This window comes from Ochotona curzoniae, unplaced genomic scaffold, assembly GCF_017591425.1.
Source record: "Ochotona curzoniae isolate NIBS_2020 unplaced genomic scaffold, NIBS_Ocur_1.0 scaffold_4701, whole genome shotgun sequence".
In the NCBI taxonomy this organism is placed as follows: Eukaryota; Metazoa; Chordata; class Mammalia; order Lagomorpha; family Ochotonidae; genus Ochotona; species Ochotona curzoniae.
The window spans coordinates 30,117,150-30,131,550 of record NW_024467122.1 but is presented as its reverse complement, the minus strand read 5'-3'; positions in this window follow the sequence as shown (position 1 = coordinate 30,131,550).

The following is a 14,401-nucleotide window of genomic DNA, read 5'->3' as shown; positions in this document are numbered from 1 at the left end:
GGGTGGGAAGATGAGTAGCCAGGACAAGATCCAGTGCCCAAATGGCATCCCAGCATGCAAGGCGAGGATTTAGCAACTAGGCTATTGCACAGGGCCCTCTAGAATCCTGTTCTAAAAAAATTCAGATATGAGAAAATATGTAAAAATATTGAAGTGACACAAAACTGAAAACAAACTATTGAAATTATAAGAATTTACATGTATAAGAAAGAAAAAAAGGGAGGAAGATATTCCAAAATTGTTATTACATGTGTAATTACAGGTGATTTTTATTTTCCTCATATTTTATTTATTTTTCCCTACAAATCAGACATTGCTTTTACAAAAAAAATTTAAATCTTATGCACCAGTTATAAATGCACAAAATAAATGAGGTATGACTATAGACAAAAACTCCATGAAAATGATTTTTCTAAATAAATTATGATTATGCCCTACCATAACAGAATAAATTTCTGCTGACTTAAAAATTATTGTCTTTATATTACATCTTATTTTTATAGTAGAACAGTCATTTTATTCTATGATGCTGTCATTTATTTGCTGATTTGAGACTACTGGGTGCTGCCTGTAAGCCAAGTGTCGTGTCTAAGATATTAATTGGACTTTTCTGGGATTCTAAAAGTTACTCAAATTTGGTCTTACAAAACAGAACTTGTTAAATTTGTCCTTCTACACCCTCGTTTTCCTCCTTTATCAAACATCTTAGTAGATATTATCAAAATCAGCCATTTTTCACTCTAAAATTATTTTAGGGTTCCTGCTTCTCATCTACTATCCAGTGAGTAACAATTCCTCATGATTCTAATTTATAACTATTTCCACTTTAAAAAAAAAGATTTATTTATTTTTATTGGAAAGGCAGATATACAGAGAGGAGAGAGAGAAAGAGGAAGATCTTCCGTCCAATGATTCACTCCCCAAGTGACTGCAATAGCTGGTGCTGAGCTGATCTGAAGTCAGGAGCTAGCAACGCCCTCCAGATCTTCCACGTGGGTGCAGGGTCCTAAGGCTTTGGGTGGTCTTTGACTGCTTTCCCAGGCCACAAGTAGGGAGCTGGATGGGAAGCAAGACCACTGGGATTAGATCCTGGGCCCATATGGGATCCTGGTGTGTTCAAGGTGAGGACTTTAGCCATTAGACCACTGCACTGAGCCCCATGGTCACAATCTTTGCTCAAGTTCAAGGTCATGCCATTTTCTAACTATGCATGCAAAATATGGTAGTCATCTCCCACAATAATATGATTTGACCATCATCCACTTATTTTTAGATACATTTTAGGAATTGAAAAATATAAAAATGGACCTGGCGCAGTGGCCTAGCTGCTGTAGTCCTCGCCTTGAATGCTGGGATTCAATATACAAATGACCAAATCTGGGGATTGGTATTGAACATACGTTAATGGAGAAAATAGCACGAATAAGTCAATACATCTTTATTGTTGTATTTTTATGTGACTCATGGATGCACACTGTTTCAAGGATGTGTGTTTCAATAAGAGTTTGCCCAACACTTTCTAGTCAAGGAAGAAAACCCACACTGGCAGACTGATTGTCAAGAAACTAGACTTGTGTCCAAAATTGACTGTGTCTTACATGTATTTCAGCATAATTATAATTGGCTTCTTTAAGTCTGTTAAGAAGACAAAGGAAGAGCCAACCTGGCTTTTTGACCATTCTGAACTCACTGAAGTACAGATGGAAAAGTAGAAGGCAATGAGCTCCTCCAACGTGGTGACCTTAACGGTGGTGCACCTGCCTTTTCCACACCCTGTTTCCTTTGGAATTCATCCCTGAGGGGACGACGAGTTAGATATGAAGTAGGCCTTGCTCACATTGTTAGAGTATTGGGATTTCAGTTTTCCTGAAGTCCCATTATCTCTTCTATTCCATAAACCACTCAAACCTTTACTTTGCTTAAGGCAGTTTGAGCTGGGTTTCAATTACATGCAATAGAAAGCGCCGACTTCCACATTTAAAATATGACACTAAGTTGAGTTGGGATTGGAATTTTTAAAGGAAAAGAGTACTTCCTGAAAAAATAGCACAGTCCTATTCTAAGGGCCCACAGTTCCCTTTTCCTCCCCACCGCTCCACACTCTATGCTGCGGTCATTCTGAGCTCCGTCTGCCTCGGACTAGATGCTCATCTCCCCTCCAAGGCTCTAAGCGTGTGCTCTTCCTTCTCTTTCCCTTTGCCTCTCTGTTTTGGACTGCCATCTGTCTGTGAGTCTTGCCCCTCTCCTAGGAGTACGGGGCATGCAGTAGGCACGCCATACATGTGTATTAGAAAGAACAAGTGAACCCTAGGCACTCAGTAAATACTTAGAGATTTTGTTAAAGTTGTCAGTTGAATGACAGTAACTTAAGAGAACACCAAAAGAAGGGAGGAGGATGGTGATGAGACAGCAAGAAAAGAAAGGGGAAAATGCTGAGTAGAGGCCAGCCAGGATCTCAGAAAAGCAAGTTTCTCACATCCTGAACTCTGATTCCTTAAGAAATATATTCTATTGACAACCTTATGTTTTCAGGTGCAGTAATTTTTTCTCTTTTATGTTAACCTATTTCAACTGCGAAGGTTCAATTGCATTTTAGGTTCTAGTATATGTGCTGCCGAAGCGAGCACAGCTATTTAGGTTCTAAAACGTCAGGACGTTATGGACAGTTGAGGCAAGAGTGAAAATGCTAAAAACTGGGAGAAAAGGACAAGAAAAAGGGAAGTGATCTTCATTAAACATTTCCATGGTTCGCTCATGAGTATATGCGTAAGCTGTGGCCACCAGGGACTCTAGCAGACAGATAAATTTGAAGCAATTCATTCTGTCCTAAATTTATGACTAAACATTTCCCACAGGTTTTCCATATTTTTATTCCATTTGTTATATTCTAGTGCTGGCTTGTTTGTTTGTTTTGCCACAGGCAAATTGGCATAAAAATACATTTAAGCAGAGCAACATACATTTGTAATTATGTGAAAGGCAAGGAGAGTGAAACCTACAGAGGACAGACAGATTTTTCCATCTTCTGGTTTACTTCCCAAATCTCTGCAACAGCTAGGTTGGTGCTGGACCAACATCAGGAGAGCAAGGAACTCCACCCAGGTCTACCTCACGGATGCCAGGACCCCAACTACCTGGGTCATCCTCTGCTGCCACCCAGGCACATCAGCAGGAAGCTGGATCAGAACTGGAGCAGAACTGGGCCTGCACCCAAGCACCATAATGTAGGAAAGGCGTATCCCAGGCAGACACTGCTTCTGCTGTGTCCTAGCACCTTCTCTGTGGGATTTTCTGCAAAGTAATCCTGTGTTCCTTTTCTGTGACAATTCTTGTGTTAAAAAAAAAAAAAATCCTTTTCCCCTAGCTGCAACCCCACATAAACAGATAACTTGTCACTTTTTCATGTGGTAAGAAAAATCCAAGATAGGCCTATTCTATTGATAGTCATCTGCAGTCGCTGGCAAAAATCAGTGAAGTTCTTAATGCTCTAAATTGACATTTTCATGCTTATTTGGAAGCTTGTTTTCTCCAGTGTTCTCACAATAGTCTTCTCCAAAACAAAGTGCAATACTGATTAGCAAGGACATAACAAGATCAGCAAAGGAGGGAGATACGTACAGTTGCCAACATTAGGTTAAAATATAGTTCTTTAGTGTAGTGAGTTCCAACAATAATCCTATAACTAACTTGGAAAGATTTACAGAAAGGGTTTTCAGGTCCCACATGGATGATGTGTAGGTTGGTATCCTTGAAGGTATTAACTATTTGGAGGACATTTTATGATGTAGTATAAAATACATGAATCAGGAGATTTAAGTTCTCATCCTTCTCATTTTCAGTTCTCTCATTGGTAAAAATCAAAAAAGATCTGTACCATGGTTTTTGTGATATTAGGGTGGTAATTCAGTGTTCTCAAGTATAATATCTTGAGAGTTTTTAATCAGGCTTTCTGTTTCAGAGCTTAACTTGCTGCCCCCCAAATGAGTGTCCCCAGTTTGTGTTCTGGACCATGAGGTGGAGAAGGCACTGGGCGTGGTGCGGAAGTCCACCTCCCACTTCAGACGGTCTGAGAGCCCCGCCTCTGCTCCCAAGTTCACGGGCTGCTAACAGCTCAGGCGGGAGCTTAAATGAGAGTCCTGGGTGGAGTTCTGAACTCCCCTGGTTTTGGTCTGGCCCAATTCTGGGGTTGGGGGTTAGAGGAGCCTCTGTCTCTCTTGGTCTTTCAAATTAAATAAATAAATTAATTTAAAAAAAAGCCAGTAAAACTAGTACCACACATTATTAGAATGGCTGAAATCCAAAATACTGACAGTATCAAATGCTGACACGATGCCTGCAGGCCACGGGACCATTCTTCTTCTTCTTCTTCTTCTTTTTTTTTTTTTTTTTTTTTTTGGAGAGGCACAACAAAATTTATTGAATTCTGTGTGTATTGCGATTCTTTCAAAATGATTATTCTTGACTACTGGAATGTTAATGGGACAACTTGCTTATGAAGACAATCTAGCAATTTCTTGTAAACCTAAACACAGTGTTAGAATATGGTCCAGCAACCGTGCTCCAAGAAATTACCCAAATAATCTGAAAACATGTCGTTACAAAAACCTGCACATGAAGTTATCGTAGCTTTAGTCGTTAACTCCACAAACTGGAAACAACCAAAATACTTTTCAAATAGGTGAATATATACAAACTATAGTACATCCATACAATGGAATATTATCTAGCAATAAAAATAAATGAGCTATTCAGTCAACAGGAAAGTGTGGTTGAATCTTATATTCTCACTGCTAAGTGTAAGGAGCAAGTCCAGAAAAGTTATGCAGAAGAATTCCAATTATATGACATTGTGAGAAAGGCCATTATAACAATGACAGTGAGAAGATCACTGGCTTCTAGGTGCTTAGGAGAAGAGATGGTTGATCAGGTAAAGGTTCTTTAGGATGATGAAATTGCTCCATCAGATGTGATTGTGGACACATGACCCTATGCCTTTGTCAATAGTCAAAGAACTTGGTAGCATCAACGGTGACTCCTAATGTGTGCAAATTCACAGAAATCATTTGGAGGTTGAAGAATCCAGGGTTTCTACACAGAATGTGATGAAATAATCTGGTTTTATTATAATGTTTGAAATGACCTCACTGAATAAGGTTGGAAGAAATGTATTCAACTGGAAATGAGTGGAATCTATAAATCACAGGAAAATATTCACGCACATGGTACTCTAGTTGATAAAGGGCTTTTCTCAGCAGTGTGGGTTAATGATTCTAATACTGTTATATATTTACATGGGAATAAAATTATTAACTCAGTGGCCAGCCTGTGGTGGAGCCACGCTTCTTATTGTTGGCATGGGCGTTTACAGATAAACAAGAGGAGGAAGGGAGAATGGTCCATCTGGTCATGGGTTAGTGTTAGAGATGTCACATTGGCACGAACTCGTATTTCCCCCGAAATAGATGTGAGTGGTTGCTCACAGAGGTGTCTATGGGTTGGTGAGTGCAAATGGTTAGTAAACATACAGGTATTTCCTTGGCTCTGTCAACTGACTGCTCAGAGTAATGACAGCCTGCTAAAGTAACAGCAAGCACAATTGGCACTTGAGTTTAATTTTTTTCTTTTTTAAAATATTTATTTTTATTCAAAAGGCATATTTACAAAAAGAGAGAGAGAGAGAGAGATCTTCCATCTACTTGGCTCACTTCCCAATTAACTGCAAAGGCCAGAACTGGGCCAGTACGAAGCTGGAGGGATGGAGCTTCTTCTGGGTCTTCACCATGGGTGCGGGGGCCCAACAATTTGGACTACCTTGCACTGCTCTCCCAGGCACAGTAGCAGGACGTTGGACTGGAAGTGGAGCTCCAACTGGTGCCAGGACGCCAACAGATACCCATGTGGGATGCTGGGACAGCAGGTGGAGATTTAACCTACTACACCATGGCATTGGTCCCTGGACCTTGGGATTTTGAATGTATCATTTTTCCAATAAGAAGAATAGAGGATCTTTGGAACAATAGTTGATTCTGGGATGGGGCTAGGAGACAAGCAAGATATGCTTAGAGCAGTTTGTTGCTTCCAGAAGGCATGCTAAGTGCACACACTCAAACACACACGCACGCACACACACACATACACACACAAGCAGGTCATAAGAGGAGTGTGTCAACTAAAAGGGCTCCCAATGAACTTTGCCAACACAACATGAAATGCTAAGAATTGAAGTAGAATTAGATTATAACCCAAATTGAGTATTAATGAGAACATGCTGGTCAAGGACTAAGCGAATACATAAATAAGTAGAGAAAAAATAAATCTCCTGTGTAAAAATAAAATTTCAAACAACACACAAGGATTCCTTATTTTCAAGGAGATGGAGAAAATGCTCCTACTTCTTAGAGGTGTTTTTCCAAGGAATCAGCCACGTGACCAAGGTTAATATCAGCAGTGATAAGTCATGGGACTCTGTGTACCCTTATTACAATGTCATGAAAATAGCATTTCACCTCTGTGGCTTTCCTGCCCTCAAGTTATGATCCCAGACCAATACTGAGAAAAACATGTTAGACAAATTGCAATACTTTTCTCGTTCTCTTTCATATGAAATGGCAATAACTTTTTAAAAATAAAAAGGTTAAGGATTTATTTATTTACTTGAAAGATAGAGTTAGAGAGGAAGAGAAATTGAGTGAGAGTGAGAGAGCAAGCTTCCATCAGCTGGTTTATGCCTCAAGTGGCCATAATCACTAGAGCTGGAATAGCCCAAAGCAAGGAGTCAGGAGCTTCTTTTGGGTCTCCTACACTGGTGACAGGGTCCCAAGGACTTGAGCCACCCTCTGCTACTTTCTCAGAAACATCAGCAGTGAGGTGGATCCCAGGTATAGCAAAGCCGGAAGGAATGCTGACAGCAGCTCCAAACTATTTTTTGTTTATTTGTTTAATTTCAAGGCCAGCAAAACCAAGGGAAGTCAAAACCCACCGAAGACAAGGGAAGCGTGCAGAGAGATGATGGTTAAATGCAACATGGCTTTTGAGATGGGATCCCAGAGTAGAAAAAGGCGAATGCTGTGGATACGGCACAAAAGGTGCATGCAGTGGGTATGGCACGATGTTACACATTGTTAAAGCTAAACAAATGGACTTTGATAATACTGCATTTTTGGAAGTTGGTGTGAAATGAGGCTTTCCTGGATTTCTGATAAACTTTGATCCATGAATGCTTTTCCTATTTGTGTATGTGTTACATCATTTAAACTTCAAAATTAACACCTAAGGAAATTCCATATATTATGCTATTTGATTAATAATAACATTGTTGTAGATTCTGCTAATGAAGAACAAATATATCAAACTATTTATAAATAAGGAAAACTCAGTGTAGGTAGCACACATAGAAATTCTGTTCCAGGGCATTGCACAGTACCCTTGTGGCTGAAGTCCTCGCTTTGCATGCGCCAGGATCCCATATAGGCATTGGTTCTAATCCCGGCTGCTCCACTTCCCATCCAGCTCCCTGCCTGTGGCCTGGGAAAGCAGTGGAGGATAGCCCAGTGCCTTGGGGCCCTGCACACAAGTGGGAGACCTGGAAGAGGCTCCTGGCTCCTGGCTTTAGATTGGCTTGGCTGTAACCATTGTGCTCACTTGGGAAATGAACTAGTGGATGGAGGATCTTTGTCTCTCCTTTTCTCTGTAAATCTGCGTTTCCAATAAAAGTATATCTTTGCCAAAAACTATCCAATGTTTCAAAACATAAACATTTAGTGAGAAGAATGTTGTTCCTGTGTTTGAAGATTTCCTTAGTATCTGGCCTAACAGAAGACAACCTGATTTTTAGGAAGCAGTAGATTCTCCTGGCTTGTAAGAATCCAGTTTAAAATGTTTACATAGATATTGGAAAGGGGGTGTATTTTAGGAGTTTTATCTGAATAACCTGGACACTGAGCAAAAAGTCAGTGGGCGTGGTCCTCTGATAGGTCCTCTGCTGCTATCTCAAGGCACCTGCTCACCTGCTGTACCACAAAGCCCTAGCCTCCTCTCCTTCGTTGACCAACTAATCTGTTGCAACTGGCATAGGGCCTGACATAGACCGGCTCACACATCCATCCCAAAGCACAACAGTCTGCTTGGCCCATCTGAACCATGATGGCTCAAGAGAGGCTCAAGACAGAGGGCGGAGGGCTATCATGTCGAAAAGGGGGAATATCCTGGGGAGGCCACGCCAGAGACTGCCCGTCCCAGAAACCAGACATTCTCTGAAGACGGACAAAACAGATGTTAAGAAAAGCTTTATTGAACATATTTACCTTTGAGGGGGGAGGGGCAGAGAAGAGGAATTTCTCTCCCCTTAAAAGACTGAGGTGTTGATTACAGAAAAAGCATGTGATAATTGGAGTCATAATAACAACACAAGCACGATAATGGAAATGCGAACGTGCTGATTGACTTCTGCTCAGCTGAGTAGAGAATTAATGGGACATGTCCTGAGCTAGTGAGCGAGCTCTTTCCAGCACCTTTAGGCCATTTTGTTGTTCGTTGAAATCATAGTGTCATTTAATTGTCAATGTTAATTCCTGAAGGTTTTTTAGTTGACTTCGATGTTTGCCCTAAACTGTTCATCGGCGCCTCACCCATTTTCTGCATTTTCCAAACTGCCGGCACCGCTGCTGGATGGATCCACAGTGACTAGGTTGTGGCTGGTGCAGCTGATGTCTCAGCTCCTCCTTGTGGTGGAGCTCGGAATTGTTCGCTTGCTTCTGAGAGGATCTGCTGGTCAAAAACAAACACGGGGGGGAAAAAAACAAACCCCAAAACCCCAAAACTAACCAACAAACACAGGCGTAGAAGTGAGGGACTTGAAGCAAGGCTGCTTCTAGGTAGGTCGTTTATTCAAACAAACATGAAACAAAGGAAACTTTTTTTTTTAAAGGTTTACTTATTGAAAGGTGGAGAAGGGAGAAGAAGTGGAGAGAGATAGAATGAGAATGAGTGTGTCGTGCGCCTGCTGGTTTGTTCTCCAAACGCTAACAACAGCCAGGGCCAGGCTGGGCTGAAGCCAGGAACCCTGCCTAGGTCTCCCATAGGGCTGGCAGAGACCCCTGCACTTGAGCTGCTTCTCAGGGTGTGCACTGGAGAGAAGCTGGATTGGAAGTAGAGTAGCTGACCAGGCATCCTAATACAAGCTGTGGGCATCTGAAGCAACAATTAACACTCTATGTTCCAATACTCACCCAGATACTGGAACCTGGTAAATGAAAGTTTTGGTATTTCTTTCCTTACCCATTTTTCACTTAGGAGACCACTGACCTGGCATCTGCCTAAAAATATATACAGTGGTGTTCGTTGGAGCAACTATTTTTGTTTTATTTATTTTCAAAGATTTAACATTCCATTAGGTAAAGATATCAACATATGGAAAGTAGAAATAATAACAAGTACAATCATTGTTTAATAGCAACTGACATACCTACTAACAATGGAATGTACAGCTGTAATATTGATTCCTTGACATTTATTTAGTCATGGAAAAGTTTGAAAAGGTCAAAGTAACTAGAGCAGAGGCACCTGCATCAACAGGAATAAATATCAGAACACCAGAAGGAAAAGTTACATTAAAGCCTGATTCTGGCATTTGAGACCATTTTCAACACGGAATCTTCAAACACCAGAAATGATGCTATATTTGTGGACCCCTTCCTATACAAAGGAGTATGTGCCACGTATGGGAATCAAATGCATCAGTCAGGACAATGGTCACTTTGGAAAGGAAGGAGAGAATGGGGATGGAAAATGTCTAGAGCAAATGTGGTAAGATCCTAAGACTCGATATTAGAAGTAACCTGTGAACTGTGGAACATTCTGGATACCTTTCTATTGTTTCACTATTTAGGGGCTGATGCTGTGACACAGGAGGCTAGGCCACTGCCTGTAGTGTCTGCATTCCTGTTCATGTCCCAATTGCTCCACTTCCAATCTGTTTCCCTACTAATGTACCTGGGAAATGAGCCAAGATAGCCCGAGTGCTCAGGCCCCTACACCCGTGTGGAAGACACGGGAGAAGCTCCTGACTCCTGTCTTTGGACTGGCCCAGGTGCAAGTGTTGCAGCCATCTGAGGAGTGAACCAGTGGATTAATGACCTCTCTGCGTCTTTCTCTCTCTCTCTGTAACTATACTCTTTAAATGAATGTATAAATACTTTTAAGAAATCCACAAAATGTTCAGTAAAACAGTAAAGAGCATACCTTAGGAGAGATGTGGGAGGCACACTAGAAGGGAGATGCCAAAATTATTTTATGCTTGCTTTTTCCAGAGCAAACCCAGTGGGACATGGAGCGGTATGGGATCCTTTATTAAAATGACAAAGAGTTGGAGCTGGCCCTGTGGCATAGCTTGTAGAGCTGCTGCCTTTAATGCCAGCATCCCATGTGGGCACCTGTTCACGTCCAGGCTACTCCATTTTTTTTTTTTTTTACAGCTCCATGCTAATGAATCTGGAAAAGCAGTGGAAGATGGCCCAAGAGTTGGGGCCCAGCCAGCCATGTGGGGAACCTGAGTGAAGGTCTTAGCTTCTGGCTCCAACCTGGCCCAATTTCGGCCTTTGTGTCCATCTAGGGAAAGAACCAGTAGGTTTAAGACCAATTGTTCTCCATCCTTCCTGTAACTCTGTAATTCTGATTTTCAAATAAACAAATAAACCTTACATAGCAGTAGCAACAGCAACAAAACCTGGCACAGTAGCCGAATGGCTTAAGTCCTTGCCTTGCATGTAGCAGAATCTCATATGGGTGCCAGTTTGTACCCCAGCTGCTCCATATCCCTTCTAGCTTGTGGCCTGGGAAAGCAGTCGAAGATGGCCCAAAGCCTTGGGACCCTGCACCCTTGTTGGAGACCTGGGGGAAGTTCCTGGCACTTGGCTCCTGAGCACAAAAGAATCAGGATGCTAAGAGAAAAGCATACTTCCTTTAGAATCTGAAGGAAATTGAAGGGTCGGGCCTGGAGGTGTGGCCTATAGCTAAAGTCCTCGCTTTGAATGCACTGGGATCCCATCTGGCGCCGGTTCTAATCCCAGCAGCTCCACTTTCCATCCAGCTCCCTACCTGTGATCTGGGAACGCAGTCAAGGATGGCCCAGATCCTTGGGACCCTGCACCCATGTAGGAGACCTGGAAGTGGATCTGGGCTCCTGGCTTCAGATTGACTCAGCTCTTGCCATTGAGCTCACTTGGGGAGTGAATCATCAGATGGAAGATCTTCCTATTTGTCTCTCCTCCTTTCTGTATATCTGACTTTACAATAAAAAATAAAATAAAACTTAAAAAAAAAAAAGAAATGGAAGGGTCAGAAACAGAAACAATATACATTTTGCTGATGACGAATAAGTTCTAGTGCATTCTCCATTAAATTGCAAACGTGAATGGATCTGGAAACCAGGGAGACTTAGATCCCAGCTAGGTAAAATGTAAAATGTGACATGTGGGACAGGTGCTTGGCCGTGTGGCTAAGGTGTCTGCATCCCACGCTGGGGTATGTAGCATCCGTGCCCTGCTTGGGTGTGGACTGTCTCTCCTGCTGCTGTGGCCCATTGGGGTGGGGGTGGGCAGCAGGGATGCTCAAGCTCTGGATCTCTGCCCCCCGGGTGAAAGATGTGGACGGAGCTCCAGGCTCCCAGCTTCGGCCTGACACTAACACAGGCCGTATCAAGCATCGGGGGTGTGAACCAGCAGATGGAAATTCTTTCTGCCTCCAAAAAAATCTTTTTTTAATTCTCCATAAATGGAAGGCATCTTATTATACCTTTAATGCTCTTGACTGAGGAAACCTCATCATTTTCTGCATATTTTTCTTTTCTCCATCAAAATATATGCCCGCAATGATGAACATGTGACTGCTAATGCAGAGCTATGCTATAGTAATAATATAGGGGAATTTGGTGGGGGGAGGGGACTCAGGGCAGGGGAAATCCCAAGGCCTATGGAACTCTATCATAGAATGATGATAGTAATTTAAAAAGAAGTTAAAATAAAATAAAATAAAGATTTTTTTCTAGCTTTATTAACTTCTCCCCAATGGGTCTCTTTTACTTTTCCTCCACACTTAAAAAAAAGAGTTATTGATGAATTTGAAAGGCAGAATAATAGAAAGTAGGGGAAAAAATCTATGTATAGAGAGAATCCATGCACTGGAGGCTTGAAGTGTCCGGGTGGGAGTTCTGCTTTTGCTTCGGATCCCTGCGAATGCAGAACCTGGGTTCAAGCCACCAGGTCCGTGGCATCCATCACTGTGACCTGGACTGATGCCCTGGCTCCTGGGCTTTCCAAGCGAATGTCTCTCCCTGCCTCCCCATGTCTCTCTCTCCCTGGAGTGACCTAGTGAATAGAAGCTCCTTCTCACTCAGCTAAAATAAGCAAACGTTCCAAAATTAATGGACAGTGGAATTAAATGTTTATTGTTATTTTTTTAAGCACTTAATTGTGCTTACAGAAAGAACAACCAGCCCATCTAAGCCATTGTTACTTTTAGAAGGCACTCGGCAAGCTGTGGAACACATCAAAGATGACCAGAGGCCAGGAATTTGACCCACAGCTGTTTTTGTTTAATCTGCAGTCTAAGTAACAAAACCAAAATGAAACAAAAAGTTCACTTGAGATAATGTTTTAAAATCATGCTATTTCCCACGTGTTGCTTGAAAAATAGGAAGGTATAAGATCTTGTGAGCGGCCAAGATTTCAGATCTTGAGTACAGAAAAAGGCAGCTAAAAGGCAGCGGCCCCTGGAGTCCAGTGGCTTAGGCTTCCTACCTCGACCATTTCCCTTTGAATTTGCACACAGGCCCTCATCACCCAATAGGTGAGAGGCTTTACTAAGCCACCTTCCATACCTGGGATATGAATAAGGACAATGCTGGAAAAAACAAAACAAAAAACCCACGTACAATAGCAGCCTAAAGGAACCCACTAATGAATGGTGGTGATGGTGGGTATTGCAAAAAAAGTTGACTTTAAACAAGAAAAGGAGAGGAGGGGAGGGAGGCAGAGGAGATAAAATGGGTACAAGTGGGAAGCAGCTTGGGCGTTGAGCAACTGAACATAAGGAATCCCTACACACAGTCCCTCATTTGGCTTGCTCTGTCACTAATTTGCGAGTCAAGGTGCGATAGCCTAGCAGCTAAAGTCCTCACCTTGAACATATTGGAATCCCATTTGGGTGCCGGTTCTAATCCCAGTGACCCCACTTCCAATCCAGCTCCCTGCTTGTGGCCTGGGAAGGCAGTCGAGGACAGCCCAAATCCTTGGGACCCTGCAGCTGTGTGGGAGACCTGGAAGAACTCCTGGCTCCTGGTTTCAGATTGGTTCAGCTCCAGTCATTGTGGAAGTTTGGGGAGTGAACCATGAGATGGAAGATCTTCCTCTCCGTCTCTCCTCTCTGTATATCTGCCTTTCCAATAAAAAAAAAATGTGAATTGAATGGTGCTCTGTGGACACCCTTCCTGTCCTCCGTCTGACGTCTCTGCATCTTGCTTTGGCAGCCGGCAGTCAGACTAGTGCCTGAGTGGCTGTGCTGCATGCCTGCCTCCTGCATTGGAGACCCTGGGTTCTGGTCCCACCTTTCTGTCGGTGTGCACCTTGGGAGGCAGCTGGGATCCTGCTCAGTTGAGTTCTTGGTTCCTGGCTTAGCCTAGCCCTGCCTCGGCTGTCACACTGTCACATGCATTTGTAGAGTGAACCACCTAATGGGAAATTCCTCTCTACCCCAACCCTTTCCTTCTCAAATAGAATAAATACAATTAAAAAAAAAAAAAGGTGTGGGCCTGGCAGTGTGGCCTAGCGGCTAAAGTCCTCGCCTTGAACGCACCGGGATCCCATATGTGCACCGGTTCTAGTCCTGGAAGCTCCACTTCCCATCTAGCTCCCTGCTTGTGCCCTGGGAAAGCAGTCGAGGATGGCCCAATGCCTTGGGACCCTGTACCATGTGGGGATAAACAGAAGAAGTTCCTGGGTCCTGGTTCAGATTGGCATAGCACCGGGTGTTGCACTCACTTGGGGAATGAATCATCGGACGGAAGATCTTCCTCTCTGTCTCTTCTCCTTTCTGTATATCTGACTTTCCAATAAATAAATAAATCTTTTAAAAAAAATGGTGCATGAAATATCTTTCCATAGGAAATTGCCAATTTAGCAAGAAGTCCCCCCCCATTTTGTTTAAGATTTATTTATTTTTATTGCAAAGTCAAATGTATATATATAGAGAAGGAGAGACAGAGAGAAATATCTTCCGTCTGATGATTCCCCAATGGCCAGTGCTGCGCTGATCCAAAGCCAGGAGCTCTTCTGAGTCTTCCACATGCAGGTGCAGGGTCCCAAGGCACTGGGCTGTCCTCAACTGCTTACCCAGGCCACAAGCAGGG